General features: G+C 45.9%; 1 protein-coding gene across 1 annotated transcript in view; it reads left to right on the top strand.

The window, feature by feature from the left end:
- Positions 1-22,245, top strand: part of LOC144504123 (contactin-associated protein-like 5) — a 922,207-nt gene that overhangs the window by 568,433 nt on the left and 331,529 nt on the right. The window lies entirely within an intron of this gene.

The raw sequence follows: 22,245 nt of genomic DNA, 5'->3' as shown, positions 1-22,245 counted from the left end.
TCCACCCGTTGTTATTGGAAGTGAGTCAGAGCCGAACTTCCAGTCACTGGTTGGATGCCATTATTTTTCTGGGTTGGAGTGATGACATATGCAAGGAAGTCCCCCGGAAGTGTCTCCACTCTTCAAAGGGTGTCCAGCATTGCCATGGAGGACAATGCCATGTTGATGCAGTGGGTTATTTGCTGGAGAACCTGAAATGGGCAAGACAAGATCCAAGAACTTTTCAATGTTTTAAATTAGCTCCTAATTATTGTAGCATGTGCCCTTAAGTGGATATGCCCATAATCTGCATGCATCATTAGTCAGACGATCATGTCTGAGTTGATACTGAGTCGGAAGGTGGAATGTTGGAATGGAGGAAAATAATAGCCACTTTGATTTGATTTATTATTGTCACATGTATTGGTATACAGTGAAAAGTATTTTTATTGCACACTATACAGATAAGGCATACCATTCATAGCGTAGGAAAGGAGAGAGTGCAGAATGTAGTGTTATAGTCATAGCTAGGGTGTAGAGAAAGATCAACTTAGTGCGAGGTAGGTCCTTTCAAAAGTCTGATGGCAGCAGGGAAGAAGCTGTTCTTGAGTCAGGTACATGACCTCAGACTTTTGTATATTTTTCTCGACGGAAGAAGGTGGAAGAGGGTATGTCCGGGGTGCGTAGGGTCCTTGATTATGCTGGCTGCTTTTCTGAGGCAGCGGGAAGTGTAGACAGTCAATGGCTGGGAGGTTGGTTTGCATATTGGATTGGGCTACATTCATGGCCCTTTGTAGTTCCTTGCAGTTTTGGACAGAGCAGGAGCCATACCTGATACAATCAGAAAGAATGCTTTCTATGGTGCATCTGTAAAGGTTTGTGCATAGCACGCTCCCATAATTAGCAATGTGACAATGGCCAGATAATCTGTAAATCAAGCAAGATGTGTTGGTATGAGCTCTCCAGTAATGTATATATCTTTGAATAAAATAATTGACAACATAGTTTACCAGTCTGATCTGGGAGGTTGCTGAGTTTGTACTTGGAAGGAGAGAAAGAAACTCAACACTAATGAGCAGAGCAGTAGTGTGAGACCTTAGGGTGAGGAAGAGATGACTAGATTGCTTAGCTTTTCGTCAGTTGAAATGATTGAAGTGAGCCTACATCTGAAGTACTGTGTACAGTTTTGGTCTCCTTACTTGAGAAAGGATATACTGGCACTGGAGGGGGTGCAGAGAAGATTCACTAGGTTGATCCCAAAAGTGAGAGGATTGGCTTATGGGGAAAGACTAAGTAGATTGGGACTATACTATTGGAATTTAGAAGAATGAGGGGAGGGGGGGGGGATCTTATAGAAACATATACAATTATGAAGGGAATAGATAAGATAGAAGCAGGGAGGTTGCTTCCACTGGTGTGGAGGATATAAAATAAGGGGGAGCAGATTTAGGACTGAGTTGAGGAGGAACTTCTTCACCCAAAGGGTTGTGAATCTGTGGAATTCTCTGTCCAGTGAAGCAGTTGAGACCACCTCATTGAATGGCAAAGATAGATTTTTGAACATTGAAGGAATTAAGGGTTATGGTGAACAGGTGGGTAAGTGAAGTTGAGTCCAATAAAAGATCAGCCATGATCTTATTGAATGACGGAGCAGGTTCGAGGGGCCAAATGGCCTATTCCTGCTCCTAGTTCTTATGTTCTTATGTTCTTATTCCTTCAACTGCTGTGTTCCCCCTACCTTTGACTTCCTTCTTACAGAAGAAAGAATGATTTACATTTATGTAGCACCTTTGACAGGAGCTTTCAAGCCAATAAAGTATTTATTTTGAATCCATTATCATGTAGGAAAACTAGCAGCCAATTTTTCTGAAGCCAAACGCCCACAGTCACCATGTGACAATGGTCAGATAACCCATTTTAGTGATGATGGTTGAGGAGCAAATATTGACCAGGCTGCTGGGGAGAACTCCTCTGCTCTCCTTGCAAATTGTGCTGTCAGACCTTGAGAGGAGCTTCCCTTTCTCATGGCTGGGAGGGTAGAAAAGAGATCTGAATTGCACTCACTTGCTGCTATTTGCATTGCCGTGGGATGGACAATAAGGGATGGAGCCATTGTTAGTTTATGTAGGGTGGCGCATTGGCATTGTGGTTAGCACTGCTGCCTCAATTCTGGCCTTGGGTCACTGTCTGTGTGGAGTTTGCACATTCTTCCCGTGTCTGCGTGGGTTTCCTCGGGGTTCTCCAGTTTCCTCTCACAGTCCATAGATGTGAGGGTTCTGTGCGTTGGTCATGCTAAATTGTCCCATAGTGTCAGAGGGATTAATAGGGTAAATACGTGGGGTTGCGGGGATAGCGCTTGGGTTGGATTGTTGTCGATGGAGGCTCAATGGGCCAAATGGCCTCCTTCTGCACTGTAGCGATTCTATGATTCTAGTTAAAGTTTATTTATTAATGCCACAAGTAGGCTGACTTTAACACAGCAATGAAGTTACTGTGAAAATCCCCTAGTCGCCACACTCCAGCGCCTGTTTGGGTACACTGAGGAAGAATTTAGCACGGCCAATTGCCCTAACCAGCACATCTTTCAGACTGTGAGAAGAAACCGGAGCACGCGAAGGAAATCCACGCAGACACGGGGAGAACGTGCAGACTCCGCACTGACAGTGACTCAAGACGGCAATTGAACCCGGGCCCCTGGGCACTGTGAGGCAGCGGTGCTAACCACTGTACCACCGTGCCACCCTGCGGGGCAGAGGGTTGGGGCAGGGGGTCGTTGCAGGAATAATCCTGAAGGTGTTAATGGTAGAAATGTGGAAATAGCCACCTCCCCTCACCACCCCCATTTTCTCCCAAAATTGGGTAACTCTGGAGGAGACATTCAGTTTACAAATCCAACAATCACTCCTTCAATTTTGCAGGTGAAAGCCGTTTGGCAATTTCCACTGAACATTATTCCTAATGGAAGAAGGATTTTATTTTAGTTTGCAGAATATATTAAATCCAGTCATATAAATATTTAAAAGTCAGTTGTAGGTATTAACAGATGGGTCTCAGGGCATGTTGCCATGGGATGTAAACGAAAGTGTTTAAAGGTCGTAATTGTAGCAGTTGTAATTCTGAAGTATGAAGAGTATCCCTTGTTACAGTTTTAGTAATGAATCTCATGAATAATAAGCCGAGGGCAGAATGATTGGTGAAAATAATATGTAATTGCATATCGGAACAATTATACGGTTTTAAATGTGAGTGCGATTGAATATTTTCCGAAGTTGTTTTCATCAAAAGGAAAATTAGCAAAGGAGCAAGTGGTCTGAGGGGAAAAATTAGTGACAATGGTCTCTTATGCAGCATAGTTTTTATAACAGTTGCTCTTAATATAAGAACTCCTTTCATGGTACAAACCGGAATTAATAATGTAAGATGTGTGTACATATTGAGGCATGTCGAACTGAACTATTGCTTGCGAGCATGCATCAAGGTCAAGACTGTTATCATGTCACATGAACGACTAGAGATTAGACAGAGATTGCAGAGTTTTGCTAGTTTGGAATTCAGATGGAGAAAATACAGGGGCTGATATTAACCCTTTCCCCTGTAGTTTGTGTAGACTCCATGCTTGGTCCATGCAAAGATCTTTTCTTGCTCCCTGGTGATCTTCATAGTTCAGCCGTGACTCAGTGGGTAGCGTCTTCTCCACTGAATTAGAGGGTTCCGGGTTCAAGTCTTACTTCAGGACTCAAGCACAAAAATTAAGGGAGTGCTGCACTATCAGAAGTGCTGTCTTTGTGATGAGAAAAAACTTTTTATTTATTAGTGTCACAAACAGGCTTATATTAACACTGCAACAAAGCAAGGGTGAAAATCCCCGAGTCGCCACACTCCGGCGCCTATTCGGGTACACTGAGGGAGAATTTAGCATGGCCAATGCACCCTAACCAGCACGTCTTTTGGACTGTGGGAAGAAACCGGAGCACCAGGAAGAAACCCACGCAGACACGAGGCAAATGTGCAAACTCCACACAGATAGTGACCCGAGGCCGGAATCGAACCGGGATCACTGGTGCTGTGGGGCAGAAGTGCTAACCATTGTGCCACCATGATGTTGAACTGAGAGTTCAGGTCAATGGAAAGAATTTAATGCCACTGTTTTGAGGAACAGGGGTGGACCATGGCTACTGTATATCCCTCAACAACGTCACAAAAGGGGATTATCTGGCTATTAACACATTTCTGTTTGTGGGATCTTGCTGCCACAAATTGGATGCTGTATCCCGTGGATTACAACAGTGACTGTGCTTCAATAGTACCTCATCATCTGAGTCGTGCAGCCATGAAAGGTGCGACATTGAATGCAGTTTTTCCATTTATTTATTTTCAGGTGGGTTCACACAAAGCATGGCATCTGTTTGGCCTTTGCAAATATAGAAAATCTCAAGATTCTGAAGCTCCCTCGTACTTTGTCTGTCATTCCCCTTCCCACACAATGGCAACCAGGTCAATTGTGATACACCTACTCCCCATCAGCTCTCTCCGTGCAGCTCATAGTCTCAAATCTAGAATGTGGTGCACTGAACATAGGAACACAGGAATTAGGAACAGAAGTGGGCAATTCAGCCCTTCGAGCCTGCTCCGCCATTCAATCAGATTATGGCTGATCTCTCCCTGGTCTCAAATCCACCTCCCCACCTTTACCCCATATCCCTTTAACCCATTTAAAAGAAAAATTAAAAACACATCGATATCCTTCTTAAAACCATTCAACGATTCAGACTCCACCATGCTCTTGTTCTAGATTTCCCCACAAGGGGAAACATTAAGTCTACATTTACCCCTTTTAAAATTTTATATACCTCGATCCGATCCCCTCTCATTCTTCTAAACTCCAGCGAGTATAAACCTAAACTGTTTAATCTCTCCTCATACGTCAACCCTTTCATCCCCAGAATCAATCTGGTGAACCTCCTCTGAACTGCCTCCAACGCCACCACACCCCTCCTCAAATGAGGAGAATAACTCAGCTAGTCATGAGGAATAAGCTTGCCGCATCTTTGGAGCATTGATCTTATTTTTTTGCTTTGGATCTATAACGCGAGGAACAGATTCTGCATAGGGAATGCTTGATATGGATAATAAAAATCTCAGCCTGTAACCACATATGTAACCAGTGCCTGGAAGGCATTGCTTTATAAAGTTTGGGATACTTGACATTAATGCTTGAATATCTTTAGGTTAATGTGGAGTCTGAAAGTACAAACCTAAATGTGATACAGTATTAACGATGATTCTCCTTTCTTTCAAATGCACTCAGAAATGTAGGAGGTGTCATTTTGTGATGAGTTCATGCCGTTTAAAGATGGATTGTCTGACTTTGTAGATTAAACATCAATAATTCTTCAATCTGTCAAGATGAGAGGGGCATTAAATTATTCAGATTGAACTGAATGAGGCCAATTGTGGAGCCCTTTTGGAGTATTCTAAGCATTGGCATATTTAATATGTGACCATATCCAACGTGCACTTGTATGAGCACCTTTATCACAGTGGAGCACGGTGGCACAGTGGTTAGCATTGCTGCCTCACAAGAGACCCTGGTTCAATTCCTGGCTTTGGGTCACTGTCTGTGTGGAGTCTGTATGTTCTCCCCGTGTCTGCGTGTGGTTTCCTCCGGGCGCTCCAGTTTCCTCCCACAGCCCGGAAGATGTGTTGGTTAAATGCATTGGCCATGCTAAATTCTCTCTCAGCGTACCTGAACAGGCGCCGGAGTGTGGCGACGAGGGGATTTTCACAGTAACTTAATTGCAATGTTAATATAAGCCTGCTTGCGCCACTAATAAATAAATTTATACTTAGAACTTAATAAGGAACGCCAGAAGACTGTAGTTAGATAATTGACATTAAGTCAAAGCAGTAGGTATTAGGACAGGTGAGCAAAAGCTTGGTCAAAAATAATTTTTGAGAAGCGACTTAAATGGGGAGCGGGATAGAGAAGTGGAAAATGTTTAGGTTAGGGAAGGAATTTCAAAGTTTCTAACTTTGCTGAAATTATTGATGCTCATGGTGGGAAGAAGTAAAGGAAGTACAGTGGGCCAGGTTGGAAGAAACAAAGTTCTGAGAGGTTTGCAGGCCAGAGGAAGTTCTAGCGATAGGAAAAAGGCAACAAAGTGATTTGAACGTGAAGATGAGCATGATATGAGGGCGGCACGGTAGCGCAGTGGTTAGCACTGCTACCTCACAGTACCAGCGACCCAGGTGCGATTCCAGCCTTGGGTGACCGTCTGTTTGCACATTCTCCCCATGTCTGTGTGGGTTTCTTCCCACAGTCCAAACATGTACAGGCATTTAGAGACGCAAGGACTGATTAGGGACAGTCAGCATGGCTTTGTGAGTGGAAAATCATGTCTCACAAATTTGATTGAGTTTTTTGAAGGGATAACCAAGAAGGTAGATGAGGGCAGTGCAGTTGATGTTGTCTACATGGACTTTAGCAAGGCCTTTGACAAGGTACTGCATGGTAGGTTGTTGCTTAAAGTTAACTCTCACGGGATCCAGGGTGAGGTAGCTAAATGAATACAAAATGAATACAAAAGCCAGAGGGTGATTGTAGAGGGTTATTTTTCAAACTGGAGGCCTGTGACCAGTGGTGTGCCTCAGGGATCAGTGCTGGGTCCACTGTTATTTGTTATTTATATGAATGATTTGGATGAGAATACAGGAGGCATGGTTAGTAAGTTTGCAGATGACATCCAAGATTGGTGGCAGAGTGGACAGTGAAGGAAGTTATCTTTGCAACGGGATCTTGATCAATTGGGCCAATGAGCTGACGAATGGCAGATGGAGTTTAATTTAGATAAATGCGAGGTGATGCATTTTGGTAGATTGAACCAGGGCAGGACTTACTCAGTTAATGGTAGGGAATTGGGGAGAGTTACAGAATAAAGAGATCTAGGGGTACAGGTCATAGCTCCTTGAAAGTGGAGTCACAGGTGGACAGAATGGTGAAGAAGGCATTCAGCATGCTTGGTTTCATTGGTCAGAACACTGAATACAGGAGTTGGGATGTCTTGTTGAAGTTGTACAAGACATTGGTAAGGCCACACTTGAAATACTGTGTACAATTCTGGTCAGCCTATTATAGAAAGGATATTATTTAAACTCGAAAGAGTGCAGAAAAGATTTACTAGGTTGCTACCGGGACTTGATGGTTTGAGTTATAAGGAGAGGCTGGACAGACTGGGACTTTTTTCTCTGGAGCGTAAAAGGCTGAGGGGTGATCTTATAGAGGTCTATAAAATAATGAGGGGCATAGATTAGCTAGATAATCAATATCTCTTCCCAAAGGTGGGGGAGTCTAAAACTAGAGGGTATAGGTTTAAGGAGAGAGGAGGGAGATATAAAAGTGTCCAGAGGGGCAATTTTTTCACACAGAGGGTGGTGAGTGTCTGGAACAAGCTGCCAGAGGTAGTAGTCGAGGTGGGTCCAAGTTTGTTTTTTAAAAAGCATTTAGGCAGTTACATGGGTTAGATGGGTATCGAGGGATACGGGCCAAGTCTGGGCAATTGGGACTAGCTTCGGGGTTTAAAAAAAGACGCATGAACAAGTTGGGCCAAAGGGCCTGTTTCCATGCTGTAAATCTCTATGGCTCTGTGACTCTACGTCGGTTAGGTGGATTGGCCGTGCTAGATTGCCCCGTAGTGTTAGGGGGATTAGCAGGGTAAATATGTGGGGTTACGGGGATAGGGCCTGGTGGAATTGTTGGCCATGCAGGCTTGATGGGCTGAATTGACTCCTTCTGCACTGTCGGGATTCTATGATTGTATGATTCCATGATTCTATGATCTTAAAATGTTCGCTTTTGACTATTCTACCCAGTATGAGAACTATGTTGTTGGGACATTAATGTCCCAGTTTCATCACCTTAAAAAGCAAGCCTTTTGGTAAAGTTTAATATGTTTGTATCAAACTCCTTATCCTGATGTCTTAACATATACACAAGCACATTAGCAGTGAAAAGGAATGAAACATCTGTCAAGCAGAGCTAATAGAATATCAAAATTTTATGTATTTTGTATTAAGCTTTTGTAGACCCTATGTACAATGCAGATATCCATCTGTGAACTTCAACTTTCAATTAAATAACTAATGAGAGTGTGTAGTAAGGAAATGCTCCAGCCACCATGATGTGGGGACAGGCCAGTGTGTCTTTTCCATCCAGAGGAAAAAACAAACAGCAAAAGAGGGATTTTAAAAAAAAATCATTCATGAGATATGGGTGTTGCCGGGCCAGCATTTATTGCCCATCCCTGAACTGAATGGCTTGCTTGGCTGTTTTAGAGAGGCAGTTATGAGTCAACCACATTTTCTGTGGGTCTGGAGTCACATGTCAGTGAGACGGGATAAGGGCAGCAGATTTCCTTCCCTCAAGGACATGAGTGAACCAAATGGGTTTTTGCGACATCGACAATGGTTTCAGAGTCGCCATTAGACTTTTAATGCCAGAATTTTCATTGAATTCAAATTTCACTATGTGCTGTGGTGGGATTCGAACCTGGGTCCCCAGAGTATTACCCTGGGTCTCTGGATTTCTTGCCCAGTGATAATACCATTGCACACCACTGCTCCTCCAATGAGTGTACTCGTCTACATTGGCCTTCTATACTTTAAAATGGAATGTCGGTAAAACGGGGAAATGAGAGTACTCATCTCAACCGACCTTATATACTTTAAAATGGAACAGCAGAAAAACGAGGAAATTAGAGTATTGGTCTCAGCTGGTTTTGTATACTTCACAATGGAACACCAGTAAAATGGAGAAATGAGAATACTCCCTGTCATTGGCCCTAACATTTGTTCAACAAATTGCAAAAAGCTTCAATCCAGGCTTTAGCAGATTTCGATTCATTCTCAGGATATGTGTCTCTGAAAAAGTTAACGTGTGTTGCCCATCTTCAGTTACCCTGTTAATCCCTACAATCTTTACAGCAGTTTGGTACAATTGAGTGGTTTATTAATCTAGTTTGAAGGGCAGTTAGCAATCAACTCTTTGGCACTGGAATCACATATAGGCCAGACCACATAAGGATAGCAGATTTTCTCTAGATTGGGAGTATTCCGAATTAGAATTTGCACCTCAAGTCAACAAGGTTCATCAACATTAAACGGCAGGTGTTCATGGATTTGCCAAACAAGACTTACAACCAAATATTGCATACTTAGTCAGGGACTCAAATGTGTTACATTTCTAAGCTATACACATGCACACGCACACACACCTTTTTAAACACAAAGAGGGTTAGTTGGTTCATCCCATGATCTTCTCTCGCCAACTGACCAGTTACCTAAACATGGTCATAGCAAGTTGATTCTACGTTCATGGTTCAGATGTGATTTTATTATGGTAAGAAGAGTTCACTTCTCAGGCAGGATTTATTATCTATAAAGATTGTGCCTGGTAGCTTGGCCCTTACCCAATTGAATACCCATGTGATAGTCTGGATGTTTTGTATATGGCTCAGCAGATGGGTCATTCACAATCCTCAAAGGTGATTATGTCTGATGGGTTCTTTGAGACAGTTTGGTTCCATCACAATGGATTTGTAATTTGCAGTGTACACCTATGTTAATATTTTGACATCTTAAGAGCTGCTTTTTTTAAAGTAATTGAAATGCTTTTGTTTAGTTTTTAAAGAATTCAACCAGCGGTTCCAGCTCCATAGATAAATAAACTATGGCTTTGTGACACTTTACAGATCTAACCTCCAGTACCAAAAGCTGCCTGTATATCTTCTTTGTTCCCATCACAAGACAATCCATATAATTGGGGTGGCATGGTGGCACAACGGTTAACAATGCTGTCTCACAGCTTCAAGGACCTGGGTTCAATTCTGACCTTGGGTGACTGTCTGTATGGAGTTTGTACATTCTCCCTGTGTCTGCGTGGGGTTTCCTCCGAGTGTTCTGGTTTCCTCTCTTGGTCCAAAGATGTGCAGTTAGTTGGATTGGCCATGCTAACATGGCTCTGAGGGCCTGATTTTACCATTTTCATTCTCAGTGCTGAATCTGGGCGTAATGCAGATCCAACTTGGAAATCTGCTTTCAGGTGCCCCCATACGTACTCAGCCTGAAAAAAAAATTGCGGGTCTGAATCGCGCTGTGGGCGGGGCTTAGCGGGGTTGAAACGATCGGAGCTCTGAACTGCACGTGCGCAGTTAGAAAAAATTTGAAAAAGCGCGCCCATGTCAGATCGCTCCCAGGCATCAGAAAGTGGAGAAAGCGGCCCGGGAGCGAAAAGCGGGAGCGATGGCCCCCACACACATCACTGTCCCCCTTATCCACCCCCCCCACTACCCACCACATCGCTGTCCGGCTCATCCAACCCCCCACTACCCACACACATCACTGTCCCCCTTATCCACCCCCCCCCCCACTACCCACCACATCGCTGTCCGGCTCATCCACCCCCCGCTACCCACACACATCACTGTCCCCCTTATCCACCCTCCCCCACTACCCACACACATCACTGTCTCTCTGATCCACACCCCGCCCCGCTGCCCAGACCGATCGCCACCCCTGCCCCCCTCCCACCCCCACCGCGCCCCCACCAGAGATCCATCTGTCCCCCCCCCCGACCAGAGATCCATCTGCCCCCCCCCACCACCACCAGTGAGCGATCGGGCCTCCCTCCCCCCACCAGAGATCCATCTGTGCCCCCCCCCCCCAACACCACCCCCGCTCCCACCCCCTCCCCACCCCCCCCGCTCCGGACAACGATCTGGCCTCACTCATCCCTCCCCCCTCAGAGAATGATCTGGCCTCACTCACCTCCCCCCTCCCCACCCCCCCAAGGAACATCTGACCTGCCTCCTTCTCCCTCCCCACCAGGCAACGATCGCCCCCCCACCCTCCCCCCCCCACTCCCACCAGAGACACATCTGACTGCCTCCTCCTCCTCACCCCCCCCCCACAACCAGACAACGATCTGGCCTCACTCCCCTCCCCCCCCCAACCAGAGAATGATCTGACCCACCCCCACCCCGCCCCCCCCAACACCACCGATCTGAGTCAGAGAGCCGTTGGAAGCACTGAACGCGCTCTTCAGCAGCTGGAGCGTCCAATTCAGACTTTTATCCAGCAGGTTCATTAGGGCGCGGTTCCGGATCGGCAAACGCGGTGGTAAAGGGGGAAATGCTGATAAAGTCGGGCGGGCAGTTCATTAATTCAATTTAAATGCATGCAAATGCATTTAAATCACCGTTGCGCCCGTTTAGGGCGCGAAGCGGATCGCCGCCATTCCCGGGTTTCGGTAAAGTGGCAATCTGCTCGGACACGGGCGCGGATCACGTCAATGGCCTCACACCCGACTTTACCACATTTTTGCGCCCGAAAATGGGCACGACGCAATAGTAAAATCGGGCCCTTAGTGTCCCAAGATGTGTAGGTTAGTGGGATACTCGATGGGCTGAATGTCGGTGCATACTCGATGGGCTGAATGACCTCTTATGCGCTGTAGGGATTCTATGAATTCTACGTCACCTCATACAACTTAATCTGTGGCGCATTTTTATCAGCTCACTCCTTATTAATAACTGTTATTTTAACATGCCCCATTCCCAACTTTATCATCCTATCGGAAATTTCACTCTTGATTCCACGAAGCTAAACTTCTAATCTTAAATGTATGCTATTCCAAGCCAATCACCTCCTCCTAAGAGGGATGATATATCAGTGTTGATGTTTCCTCATGCAGAACTGATGTATGAGACTTCTCTGAAATGTATGAAGCATTAAATTTGTAATGATGTTCACTGAAGGAATTGAACTGACCACTGTTTTACACTCAGTCATAGCTCAAAGGTCTTGGCACCTGAATTAACTTTTAATTCCCTGCTTAATAGACAAAAGCTAAAGGTTAAATCTGTTGCACCACAAAGGGAAATCAACAGTGTATTGCTCTGAGAAGAGCCATGCGGCAACATAGCTCTGAACAAGTCATACGGGAATGGCCGGAATTCTCCCATCCCGCCCGTCACTGGAATTTTAGTGGGCGGGTTGCAGACAATGTGAAACCCCATTGACAGTCGGGTGAGAATTTCTGGCTTTTAGACCAGCATGGCCGGAGAATTCTGCCCATTAACTCCATTTCTTTCTTCACAGATGCTGCCAGACCTGGTGAGATTTTCCAGCAGCATTATTTTATTGCAATATTATTATTATTAGTGTAATTTATCGGATGTCAGGGCAGACTAATTCACCCTCCTATCTGAAGGGCAGTAATGAGTGAGGCTGGATTTTATGACAATCTCACAGGTTTTAGAGTTACTTTTAATGATATGCTCACAGCTCTACATATTTCTTAGAATCTTAGAATCCCTACAGCACAGAAAGAGGCCATTCGGCCCATCGAGTCAGCACCGACCACAATCCCACCCAGGCCCTACCCCCATATATTTACCCCACTAATCCACCTAACCTAACATCTTGGGACACTAAGGGGCAATTTAGCATGGCCAATCAACCTAACCTGCACACTTTTGGACTGTGGGAGGAAACCGGAGCACCCGGAGGAAACCCACGCAGACATGGGGAAAAAACATACAAACTCCGCACAGACTCCGCACAAGGCCGGAATTGAAACCGGGTCCCTGGAGCTGTGAGGCAGCAGTGCTAATCCTTTTATTTCCACCTCTTTAATGATCCCAGCCTCTTTTTAACCCCCCCCCCCCCACTCTGTATTTCTAGAACTAAGGCCTGAATTCTCTGGTTGTCCACGCTGGCGGATCTTGTGGCCGTGCCACCGGCAGAACCCCACCGCAGGTTTCCCAGCGGTATGGGATTCAGTCAATGGGAAATCCCCTTAAAGGGAAATCCCTGCCTTCACTCTGATGAGGCCTAATAGAGCTGGCAAGGCTGGATCGATAAATCAGGGTGCCATCTTGAAAGGGCACCCTGACTAGCACGCAAACTGAACAACCCTCAGCACCCCCACACATTTGTGTCAGGAGCCCCCCCCCCAACCACTTACCCCCCCCCCCCCCACCCCATTCATATTCACTGCTCAAGCAATGGGGCTCTTGCCCCACTCAAAAACCCGCCATCTCACACTCAGGGGCACTCCTCTATCTTACAGGCATCAGCCCTCCACAACACACAGAAGAGATACTCTTTCCATGGGGATGCCTGGAGGGCCCACCTCTGTCACTACCCCCCCAGCACAGGTTGGCATTGCCTGTTGGCACTGCCACTTTGGCACTGTGTCAGCCTGGCAGTGCCAACCTGTGCCAGAGGGCACTGCTCAAGCAAGTCCCTCTCCCCCTGCAGGGGTTATAGTGACCTTTACAACCCCAGTGTGGGGGGGGGAGATTCCCCTCGACTGAATCTCGTTTTTCAAAACCTGTTGTAAATCTTGCCGATGTGACATGAGGTTGGCGAGGTTTGAATATTCATTGGGAAGAGGGATCATGTGATGGGGGCATGGCTAATTATATTAAGATCCATTCAAAACCATTAAAATGCCCTTTGTGGGCGTAATCCTTGTGCCAACATGGCGTGAGGAGCGGAAAATCGAGAAGCACGATCTCTCTGGTGAGAATCATGTTTCCGGATTCTCTCTGTATTTTCTGCCCAAGCAGGCCTTCCCACAAACCACTAACATGGGTTCGGAATCACCCTGCCTGTGTGCTGGACTGCATTGCATGTTCGAGATTGTCAGAAGAACGTAGGCTGATTATCTGAGATTTGCTGCGATGGATCAAGTGCCACCATTCACAGAGCCAACATTCAGTGGGTTTTCACCATGACTTTCTTTAAGACCATTAGACATAGGAGCAGAATTAGGCCCCCCATTCTCCTGCCTTTTCCCCATAACCCCTGATCTCCATATTAATCAAGAACCTGCTTGATTAATATCTCTGAGCTTTGACAAAGGGTCATCTGGACTCGAAACGTCAGCTCTTTTCCCTCCTCACAGATGCTGCCAGACCTGCTGAGATTTTCCAGTGTTTTCCCTTTTGGTTTCAGATTCCAGCATCCGCAGTAACTTGCTTTTACCTATCTATCTCTGTCTTAAATACACTCAATGACCTGGCCTCCACAACCTTCTGCGGCAAAGAGTCCCACAGATTCACCATTCCCTGGTTGAAGAAAGTCCTCCTCATCTCTATTCTAAAGGATCGTCCCTTTAGCCTGAGGTTGTGTCCTCCGGTTCTTGTTTTTCCTACTACTGGAAACATCCTCTCCACGTCCACTCTATCCAGGCCTCACAGTATCCTGTAGGTTTCAATAAGATCCCCCCATATCCTTCTAAACTCCAACGAGTACAGATCCAGAGTCCTCAACTGTTCCTCATACGACAAGCTCTTCATTCCAGGGATCATTCTTGTGAACCCCCTCTGGACCCTTTCCAAAAGTTTATTTAAAGTTTATAAAGTTTATTTATTGGTGTCACAAGTAGGCTTACATTTTTTAATTTATTATTCATTTGTGGAACATGGGCGTCGCTGGCTGGGCCAGCATTTATTGCCCATCCCGAGTTGCCTTAGAACAGATCAGAGGGCAGTTAAGAGTCAACTACCTGGCTGTGGGTCTGGAGTCACATGTAGGCCAGACCGGTAAGGACGGCAGATTTCCTCCCCTAAAGGACATTAGTGAGCCAGATGGGTTATCACTGCAATGAAGTTACTGTTAAAGTCCCCTAGTCGCCACACTCCAGTGCTTGTTTGGGTACAGTGAGGCAGAATTTAGCATGGCCAATGGACCTAACCAGCACGTCTTTCGAACTGTGGGAGGAAACTGGAGCACCCGGAGGAAACCCACGCAGACATGGGGAGCCTGTACAGATTCCGCACAGGCAGTGACCCAAGCTGGGAATCGAGCCCGGGTCTCTGGTGCTGTGAGGCGGCAGTGCTAACTACTCTGCCACCCATATGAAATTCCCACTTTTATTTTACACACCAGGTTATGAGTTGGATCAAGGGAGAACCGTGTGTTTGCTCTAAACAGGAACCCTATAAGGATGAAAGAGCTGTACTTATCATTGAGTTAACATTCTGTTGAGAAAACAGCAGGTAGACCTTTTGTAATTGCAAGATATTGAATAAATGCAAAAGAAAAATCATTGCAAACACAGGGGAAGGATGTGCTTTCATGTCCTGTGCTAACATTTAAGCAAATAGCCATGGAATATATTTAAACATGAAACATCCTGAAACAGTACCAAAGTAATGTTGTTTTTTGGAATATTGCCAGCAGTAATGAGCTGAGATTACTCTGCATACAAATTTCATGGTACAACAAACTAAGACAAATGTTTCTCTCTCTTGGTCCCAAAGAATAGAATCATAGAATCCCAGTAGTGGAGAAGGAGACCATTCAGCCCATCAAGTTTGCACAGACTGTCTGACAGAGTATCTTACCCAAGCCATATCCCTCACCCTATCCCCATAACCCCACACATTTACCGTGGCTAATTCATCTAACCTACACATCATGCGACACTAAAGGGAAATTTAGCATGGCCAATCAACCTAACCTGCACATCCTTTGGACTGTGAGAGGAAACCAGGGCACCCACAGTAGTTCCATGCAGACACAGGGAGAATGTGCAAACTGCACACAAACAGTCACCCAAGGCCGCAATTGAACCCGGATCCCTGGCGCTGTGAGGCAGCAGTGCTAACCACTGTGCCACCGTGCTGCCTCATGTCTAACTCTCTCTCTCATTTAATGTTCTCACTCACGCATGCAAGAACAAAAAAAAAGTTGTGTTCAGCATCCACTTTCTCATAAGGCAAGAAACAGGAGCAAGTGGACTGCCACTTGAATCTGCTCCGTAATTTAATAAAATCCACGACTAATCCTCAATCCTTATCTCCACCTTCCTACCACTTTTCCACATTTCTGGATCCCACTAGAACATAGAAGAACATAGAAAAGCTACAGCACAAACAGGCCCTTCGGCCCACAAGTTGCGCCGAACAATTTCCTTACCTTCTAGGCTCATCTATAACCCTTTATCTTACTAACCTCCACGAACCTATCCAAAAGTCTCTTAAAAGACTCAATCGAATCCGCTTCCACCACCACTACCGGCAGCCGACTCCACGCACCCACCACCCTCTGAGTGAAAAACTTACCCCGAACATCTCCTCTATACCTACTCCCCAGCACCCTAAACCTGTGGCCTCTCGTGACAACCATTTCAGCCCTGGGTAAAAGCCTCTGAGAATCCACTCTATCAATACCTCTCAACATCTTATACACCTCTATCAGGTCATCTCTCATCCTTCGCCTCTCCAAGGAGAATAGACCTAGCTCACTCAACCTATCCTCATAAGGCACATTAGAGTTCAGTGATCTATCAGTCTCAGTGTAGAAGTGCTGGTTTCCAATGACTTGCCACCAAGTATTTAGAACAACAATTCATTATGCACTCAGAGCAGCCCTCACATGCTGTATCTCTGCCTGCGCTCTTCTGGGGAGAGCATCCACGCTACCAAAACATGACCCTTAAGTAGCTGTGTCATCACAGTGTATACTTGGCCATCCAGTCTACACTCAGCCTTGGATATATTCAATGATAGGCCATCCACGATTCTTTGGCCGAAAGAATTCCAAATTTTGACTGAAGAAACTTCTTACCCCAGTTCTAAATGTCCGATCCACTTACCCTGAGACTATGGTCCCTGATTCTAGGCTCTCCAACCGCGGAAAGGCTGTTCTGCTGGAAAAAGAACATTTCTGTGTGAATTTCAGCCGAACCTGCCTCCGGAAAGCTCGCGGGACCAGTTTTATCAGCTCACTTTACGCCTAAGATCATTTTACTTTATAGTGAGGACTGTGGACAATAAAATCAGGCAAATCACTGAATCCTGTCAATCCCAGGGAGGCGGTGGCATAGTGGCATTGTCACTGGACCAGCGACCCAGGGTAATGGTGGGACCTGGGTTTGAATCCCACCATGGGAGATAATGAAATTTGAATTCAATGAAAAATCTGCAAATAAAATCTCCTGATAACCATGAAACCATTGTCGATTGTAATAAAAACCCATTCGGGTCAATAATGACCTTTAGGGAAGGAAATCTGTCGTCCTTACCTGGTCAGGCTTTCATTTGAGTCCAGGCCCACTGCAATGTGGTAGACTCTGAAATGTCCTCAGGGATGGGAAATGAATGCTGGCCCAGCCAGCGATGCCCATAAATGGACAAGTAGATAAAAATCTCTGTCAAAATGACCCCCTTTTGTTACAGATGTAAAACAATTTATTTTAAAAGGAAAAAAAAAAGTTATTCCTGGGTGTTTCTGACCTGGAGACTGCATTTTCCAATGTGTATTTCCGTTATCCTGTAAGTCGAAATCTGCACAGTTCTCTCACCAAATAATTAAATACTGACTCAGTTGTGTAACAATTAAACTGCATGGTCTTAAAACAGCACTACTTGGTTTATAAACACAAGAACCCCTTGGTGTTTTTTTCAAATATGATGCTCTGTCCTTATAAAAAGAGTCTGTCACTCTCACAGTGTAAAATATCTAATATGTGATTCAACAGATGCCCTGCAGAGTGTACACCAACCAGCTTCTTTCTATGAGAGAGAAGATATTGCTCATTCACATTTCAGATTTCTCTCTTCCTATGAAAAGGTGGCATATCTGAGAAAATAAAATAAAATAACTTACTTCAGCGTTTGGGTGGCACAGTGGTTAGCACTGCTGCCTTACCGTGGCAGGGACCCGGGTTCAATTCCGTGTGGAAGACTGTGCGGAGTTTGCACATTCTCCCCGTGTCTACGTGGGTTTCCTCTGTGTGCTCTGGTTTCCACCCACAGTCCAAAGATGTGCAGATTGAGGGGATTAGTGGGGTAAATACTCAGGGTTACGGGGATAGGGCCTGGGTGGGATGCTCTGTCAGAGAGGCAGTGCAGACCAGATGGGCTGAATGGCCTCCTTCTGCACTGTAGGCATTTTGTTCTATTCTATTCTATCTCTATAAAACCATCAGGACAAACCCTGTTAAATTTAACTCAACATTACATCTATTCATTGCTGATTAAAATGTGTTTCATTAACGTCGTGCAATTTGATTCTTCTGCTAATGTCCAAACTCTTTCTTTGGTACATTGAATTCCAAGCCTCCTCCATCTCATTCCCTATATTGTCTGTGTTAAATTCTATCCTAAACTGCAGTTACAGTGAAATAAAACCCTCTACTCATTGCCGACACTGGTTTAGAGATCAACGTGTGGATTGTTTCAAGTGGTCATGTTGTTGCCGTGCTGACAGGGACTCAGAAGAGGGGAAAGCTACAAGATTATGAAGGGCGTGGACAGAGTGGATAGTCAGAAGTTTTTTCCCAGGGTGGAAGATTCAATTACTAGGGGGCATAGGTTTAAGATGCAAGAGGCAAGGTTTGAAGGAGATGTTCGAGGCATGTTTTTTTACACAGAGGGTGGTGAGTGCCTGGAACTCGTTGCTGGGGGAGGTAGTGGAAGCAGATACGATAGTGACTTTTAAGGGGCGTCTTGACAAATACATGAATAGGATGGGAATAGAGGAATATGGTGCCTGGAAGGGTATAGGGTTTTAGTTCAGTCAGGCAGCATGATCGGTGCAGGCTTGGAGGGCTGAAGGCCCTTTGTTGTTCTTGTTCTTTGATAAAGGAAAAGAAAGAATTAGCAAAATAAAATATTTCAGTGTGAATCTTTTCATGGCAAATGCACCGGGTTAGGGGGATAGGGCAGGGTGAGCCTGGGTGAGATGCTCTTTCGGAGAGTTGGTGCAAACTCGATGGGCCAAATGGCCTCCTTCTGCACTGTGGGGATTCGATGGTTCTATGGATTGTCACTCTGTTACTTTTTACTTTTACGGGAATGGAATTACACATTGCTCATCCCATCCGATCCCCATAACCCGGTGCATTTTGCATGGCCAATCCACCTAACCTACACATCATTTGGACTGTGGGAAGAAATCGGAACACCTGGAGGAAGCCCATGTAGATACAGGGGGGTGGAGGCTGGGGGGGCGGGGGAGGTTGGTGGGGGGGGGGGGGGGGGGTTTGTGGAAACGTGCAAACTCCACACAGACAGTGACCCGAGGCCAGAATCGAACCCAGTTCCCTGGCGCTTTGTGATGCAGCAGTGCCAATAGTGATTGCCACTCCATGGAATTTCTAGGCCAATCGTGTAAGAAGGATAATTGAATGTTTTGCAGTGCTTGAAGCCAGAGATAATTCCTTCAGAGTAAATTCCAGGCCCAAAAACCTGTGTTCACCTCAGTGCTCGGACCAATATAAACTGTGTATCCCATTCTGATTATTGACAACTGGTCAGTTCATCTTCGAATGTTAGGCCCAATGTTGTGTGCTGCATTTTGTTGAGACACATTTTTTCTGAAGGAACAATAATTATTTAATTAAAAGTTGGGACTGGTGAGTTCATGAACATCAGTATCTGAATATATCATGAAGTGAAGTTGCTGGCGTTGGACTGGCGTGGGCACAGTAAGAAGTCTCACAACACTAGGTTAAAGTCCACCAGGTTTATTTGGAATCACGAGCTTTCGGAGCGCTGCTCCTACATCAGGTAAGTGGAGGTTAGTTCACAAACACAGCATATATCAGCAAAGCCACAATTGCAAGATAATTACAGATTGGAATGTGAAGAAGGGTTGGGATGCGAGCCTTTGCAAGTCATCAAGTCTTTAGAACAAAGAACAAAGAACAATACAGCACAGGAACAGGCCCTTCGGCCCTCCAAGCCCGCTCCGCTCCCCGGTCCAGGATTGAATCCTGAATCCAGGATCCCCGCCCAATTTTCCAGCCTATCTACATACCAATATCCTATCCACCGAGCTGTCCCTCACAGCTACGATGCTTTGTTCATTACAACCTATTAACTCACCCCCACCCCCCCATTCCAGACCATGTGATCTCCAGGGAGAGGTGAAAACCCAGAGTGAAAAACCCCAGGGCCAATATGGGGGAAAAAAATCTGGGAAATTCCTCTCCGACCCCCTGAGGCGATCGAAACGAGTCCAGGAGATCACAATGGCCCCGATCGGAAAATGCTTCCCAACCCTAGTCATTTCCACTTCCACGAACACCATATGAATTCCCTGCCCCCGAGACAGGTTCCCAACTATCCGCAGTCTCGCTCTGTACTGGCACCAGCAAGATGATCATAGAATGAAGCCTTGAAACGAGAAACAAGGAACAATTAGCCCGTGCCACTCCCTGGTCCAAACTAGACCAGCCTTTTGTATCCCTCCATTCCCACTCCGTTCATATAGCTGTCTAGATAAGTCTTAAACGTTCCCAGTGTGTCCGCCTCCACCACCTTGCCCGGCAACACATTCCAGGCCCCCACGACCCTCTGTGTGAAATATGTCCTTCTGATATCTGTGTTAAACCTCCCCCCCTTCACCTTGAACCTATGACCCCTCGTGAACGTCACCACCGACCCGGGGAAAAGCTTCCCACCGTTCACCCTATCTATGCCTTTCATAATTTTATACACCTCTATTAAGTCTCCCCTCATCCTCCGTCTTTCCAAGGAGAACAACCCCAGTTTCCCCAATCTCTCCTCATAACCAAGCCCCTCCATACCAGGCAACATCCTGGTAAACCTCCTCTGTACTCTCTCCAAAGCCTCCACGTCCTTCTGGTAGTGTGGCGACCAGAACTGGACGCAGTATTCCAAATGCGGCCGAACCAACGTTCTATACATCTGCAACATCAGACCCCAACTCTTATACTCTATGCCCCGTCCTATAAAGGCAAGCATGCCATATGCCTTCTTCACCACCTTCTCCACCTGTGACGTCACCTTCAAAGATCTGTGGACTTGCACACCCAGGTCCCTCTGCGTCTCTACACCCTTTATGGTTCTTCCATTTATCGTGTAGCTCCCCCCTACGTTAGTTCTACCAAAATGCATCACTTTGCATTTATCAGGATTGAACTCCATCTGCCATTTCCTTGCCCAAATTTCCAGCCTATCTATATCCTTCTGTAGCCTCTGACAATGTTCCTCACTATCTGCAAGTCCTGCCAGTTTTGTGTCGTCCGCAAACTTACTGATCACCCCAGTTACTCCTTCTTCCAGATCATTTATATAAATCACAAACAGCAGAGGTCCCAATACAGAGCCCTGCGGTACACCACTAGTCACAGGCCTCCAGCCGGAAAAAGACCCTTCCACTACCACCCTCTGTCTTCTATGACCAAGCCAGTTCTCCACCCATCTAGCCACCTCCCCCTTTATCCCATGGGATCCAACCTTTTTCACTAGCCTACCATGAGGGACTTTGTCAAACGCTTTACTAAAGTCCATATAGACAACATCCACGGCCCTTCCTTCGTCAACCATTTTGGTCACTTCTTCAAAAAACACCACCAGGTAGTGAGGCATGACCTCCCTCTCACAAAACCATGTTGACTATCGTTAATGAGTTTATTCCTTTCTAAATGCGCATACATCCTATCTCTAAGAATCTTCTCCAACAACTTCCCCAACCACGGACGTCAAGCTCACCGGCCTATAATTACCTGGGTTATCCTTCCTACCCTTCTTAAATAACGGGACCACATTGGCTATCCTCCAATCCTCTGGGACCTCACCTGTGTCCAGTGATGAGACAAAGATTTGCGTCAGAGGCCCAACGATTTCACCTCTCGTCTCCCTGAGCAGCCTTGGATAGATTCCATCAGGCCCTGGGGATTTGTCAGTCTTTATATTCTCTAACAAACCTAACACTTCCTCCTTTGTAATGGAGAATTTCTCCAACGGTTCAACACTCCCCTCCGAGACACTCCCAGTCAACACATCCCTCTCCTTTGTGAATACCGACGCAAAGTATTCATTTAGGATCTCCCCTACTTCTTTGGGCTCCAAGCATGAGTCCCCACTTTTTGTCCCTGAGAGGTCCGATGTTTTCCCTAACAACCCTTTTGTTTACAGGTACAAACGGTGTGTGTAGAGAGAGGGATAATCACAGATTAAAGAGGTATGAATTATCTCAAGCCAGGGCAGTTCATAAGATTTTGCAAGCCCAGGCAATATGGTGGGGGTTACACATAGGGCCTGATTTTACCAAAACTTCGCGCCTGTTTTCGGGCACGTAATCGCGGTAAAGTTGAGCGTTGGGTTCTGCACCCGATTCCGATCAGATCGCGGCTTTACCGACATCCGATTCGGGCTGCGGTCCGGTGCGCGCCCGAATCGGGTGGCCCGACAGTTTAAATGTATTTGCATGCATTTAAATCGACTT

This window comes from Mustelus asterias, chromosome 14, assembly GCF_964213995.1.
Source record: "Mustelus asterias chromosome 14, sMusAst1.hap1.1, whole genome shotgun sequence".
Classification (NCBI taxonomy): domain Eukaryota; kingdom Metazoa; phylum Chordata; class Chondrichthyes; order Carcharhiniformes; family Triakidae; genus Mustelus; species Mustelus asterias.
The sequence above is the reverse complement of the archived record's forward strand: the minus strand, read 5'-3'. Positions and strand labels throughout refer to the sequence as shown.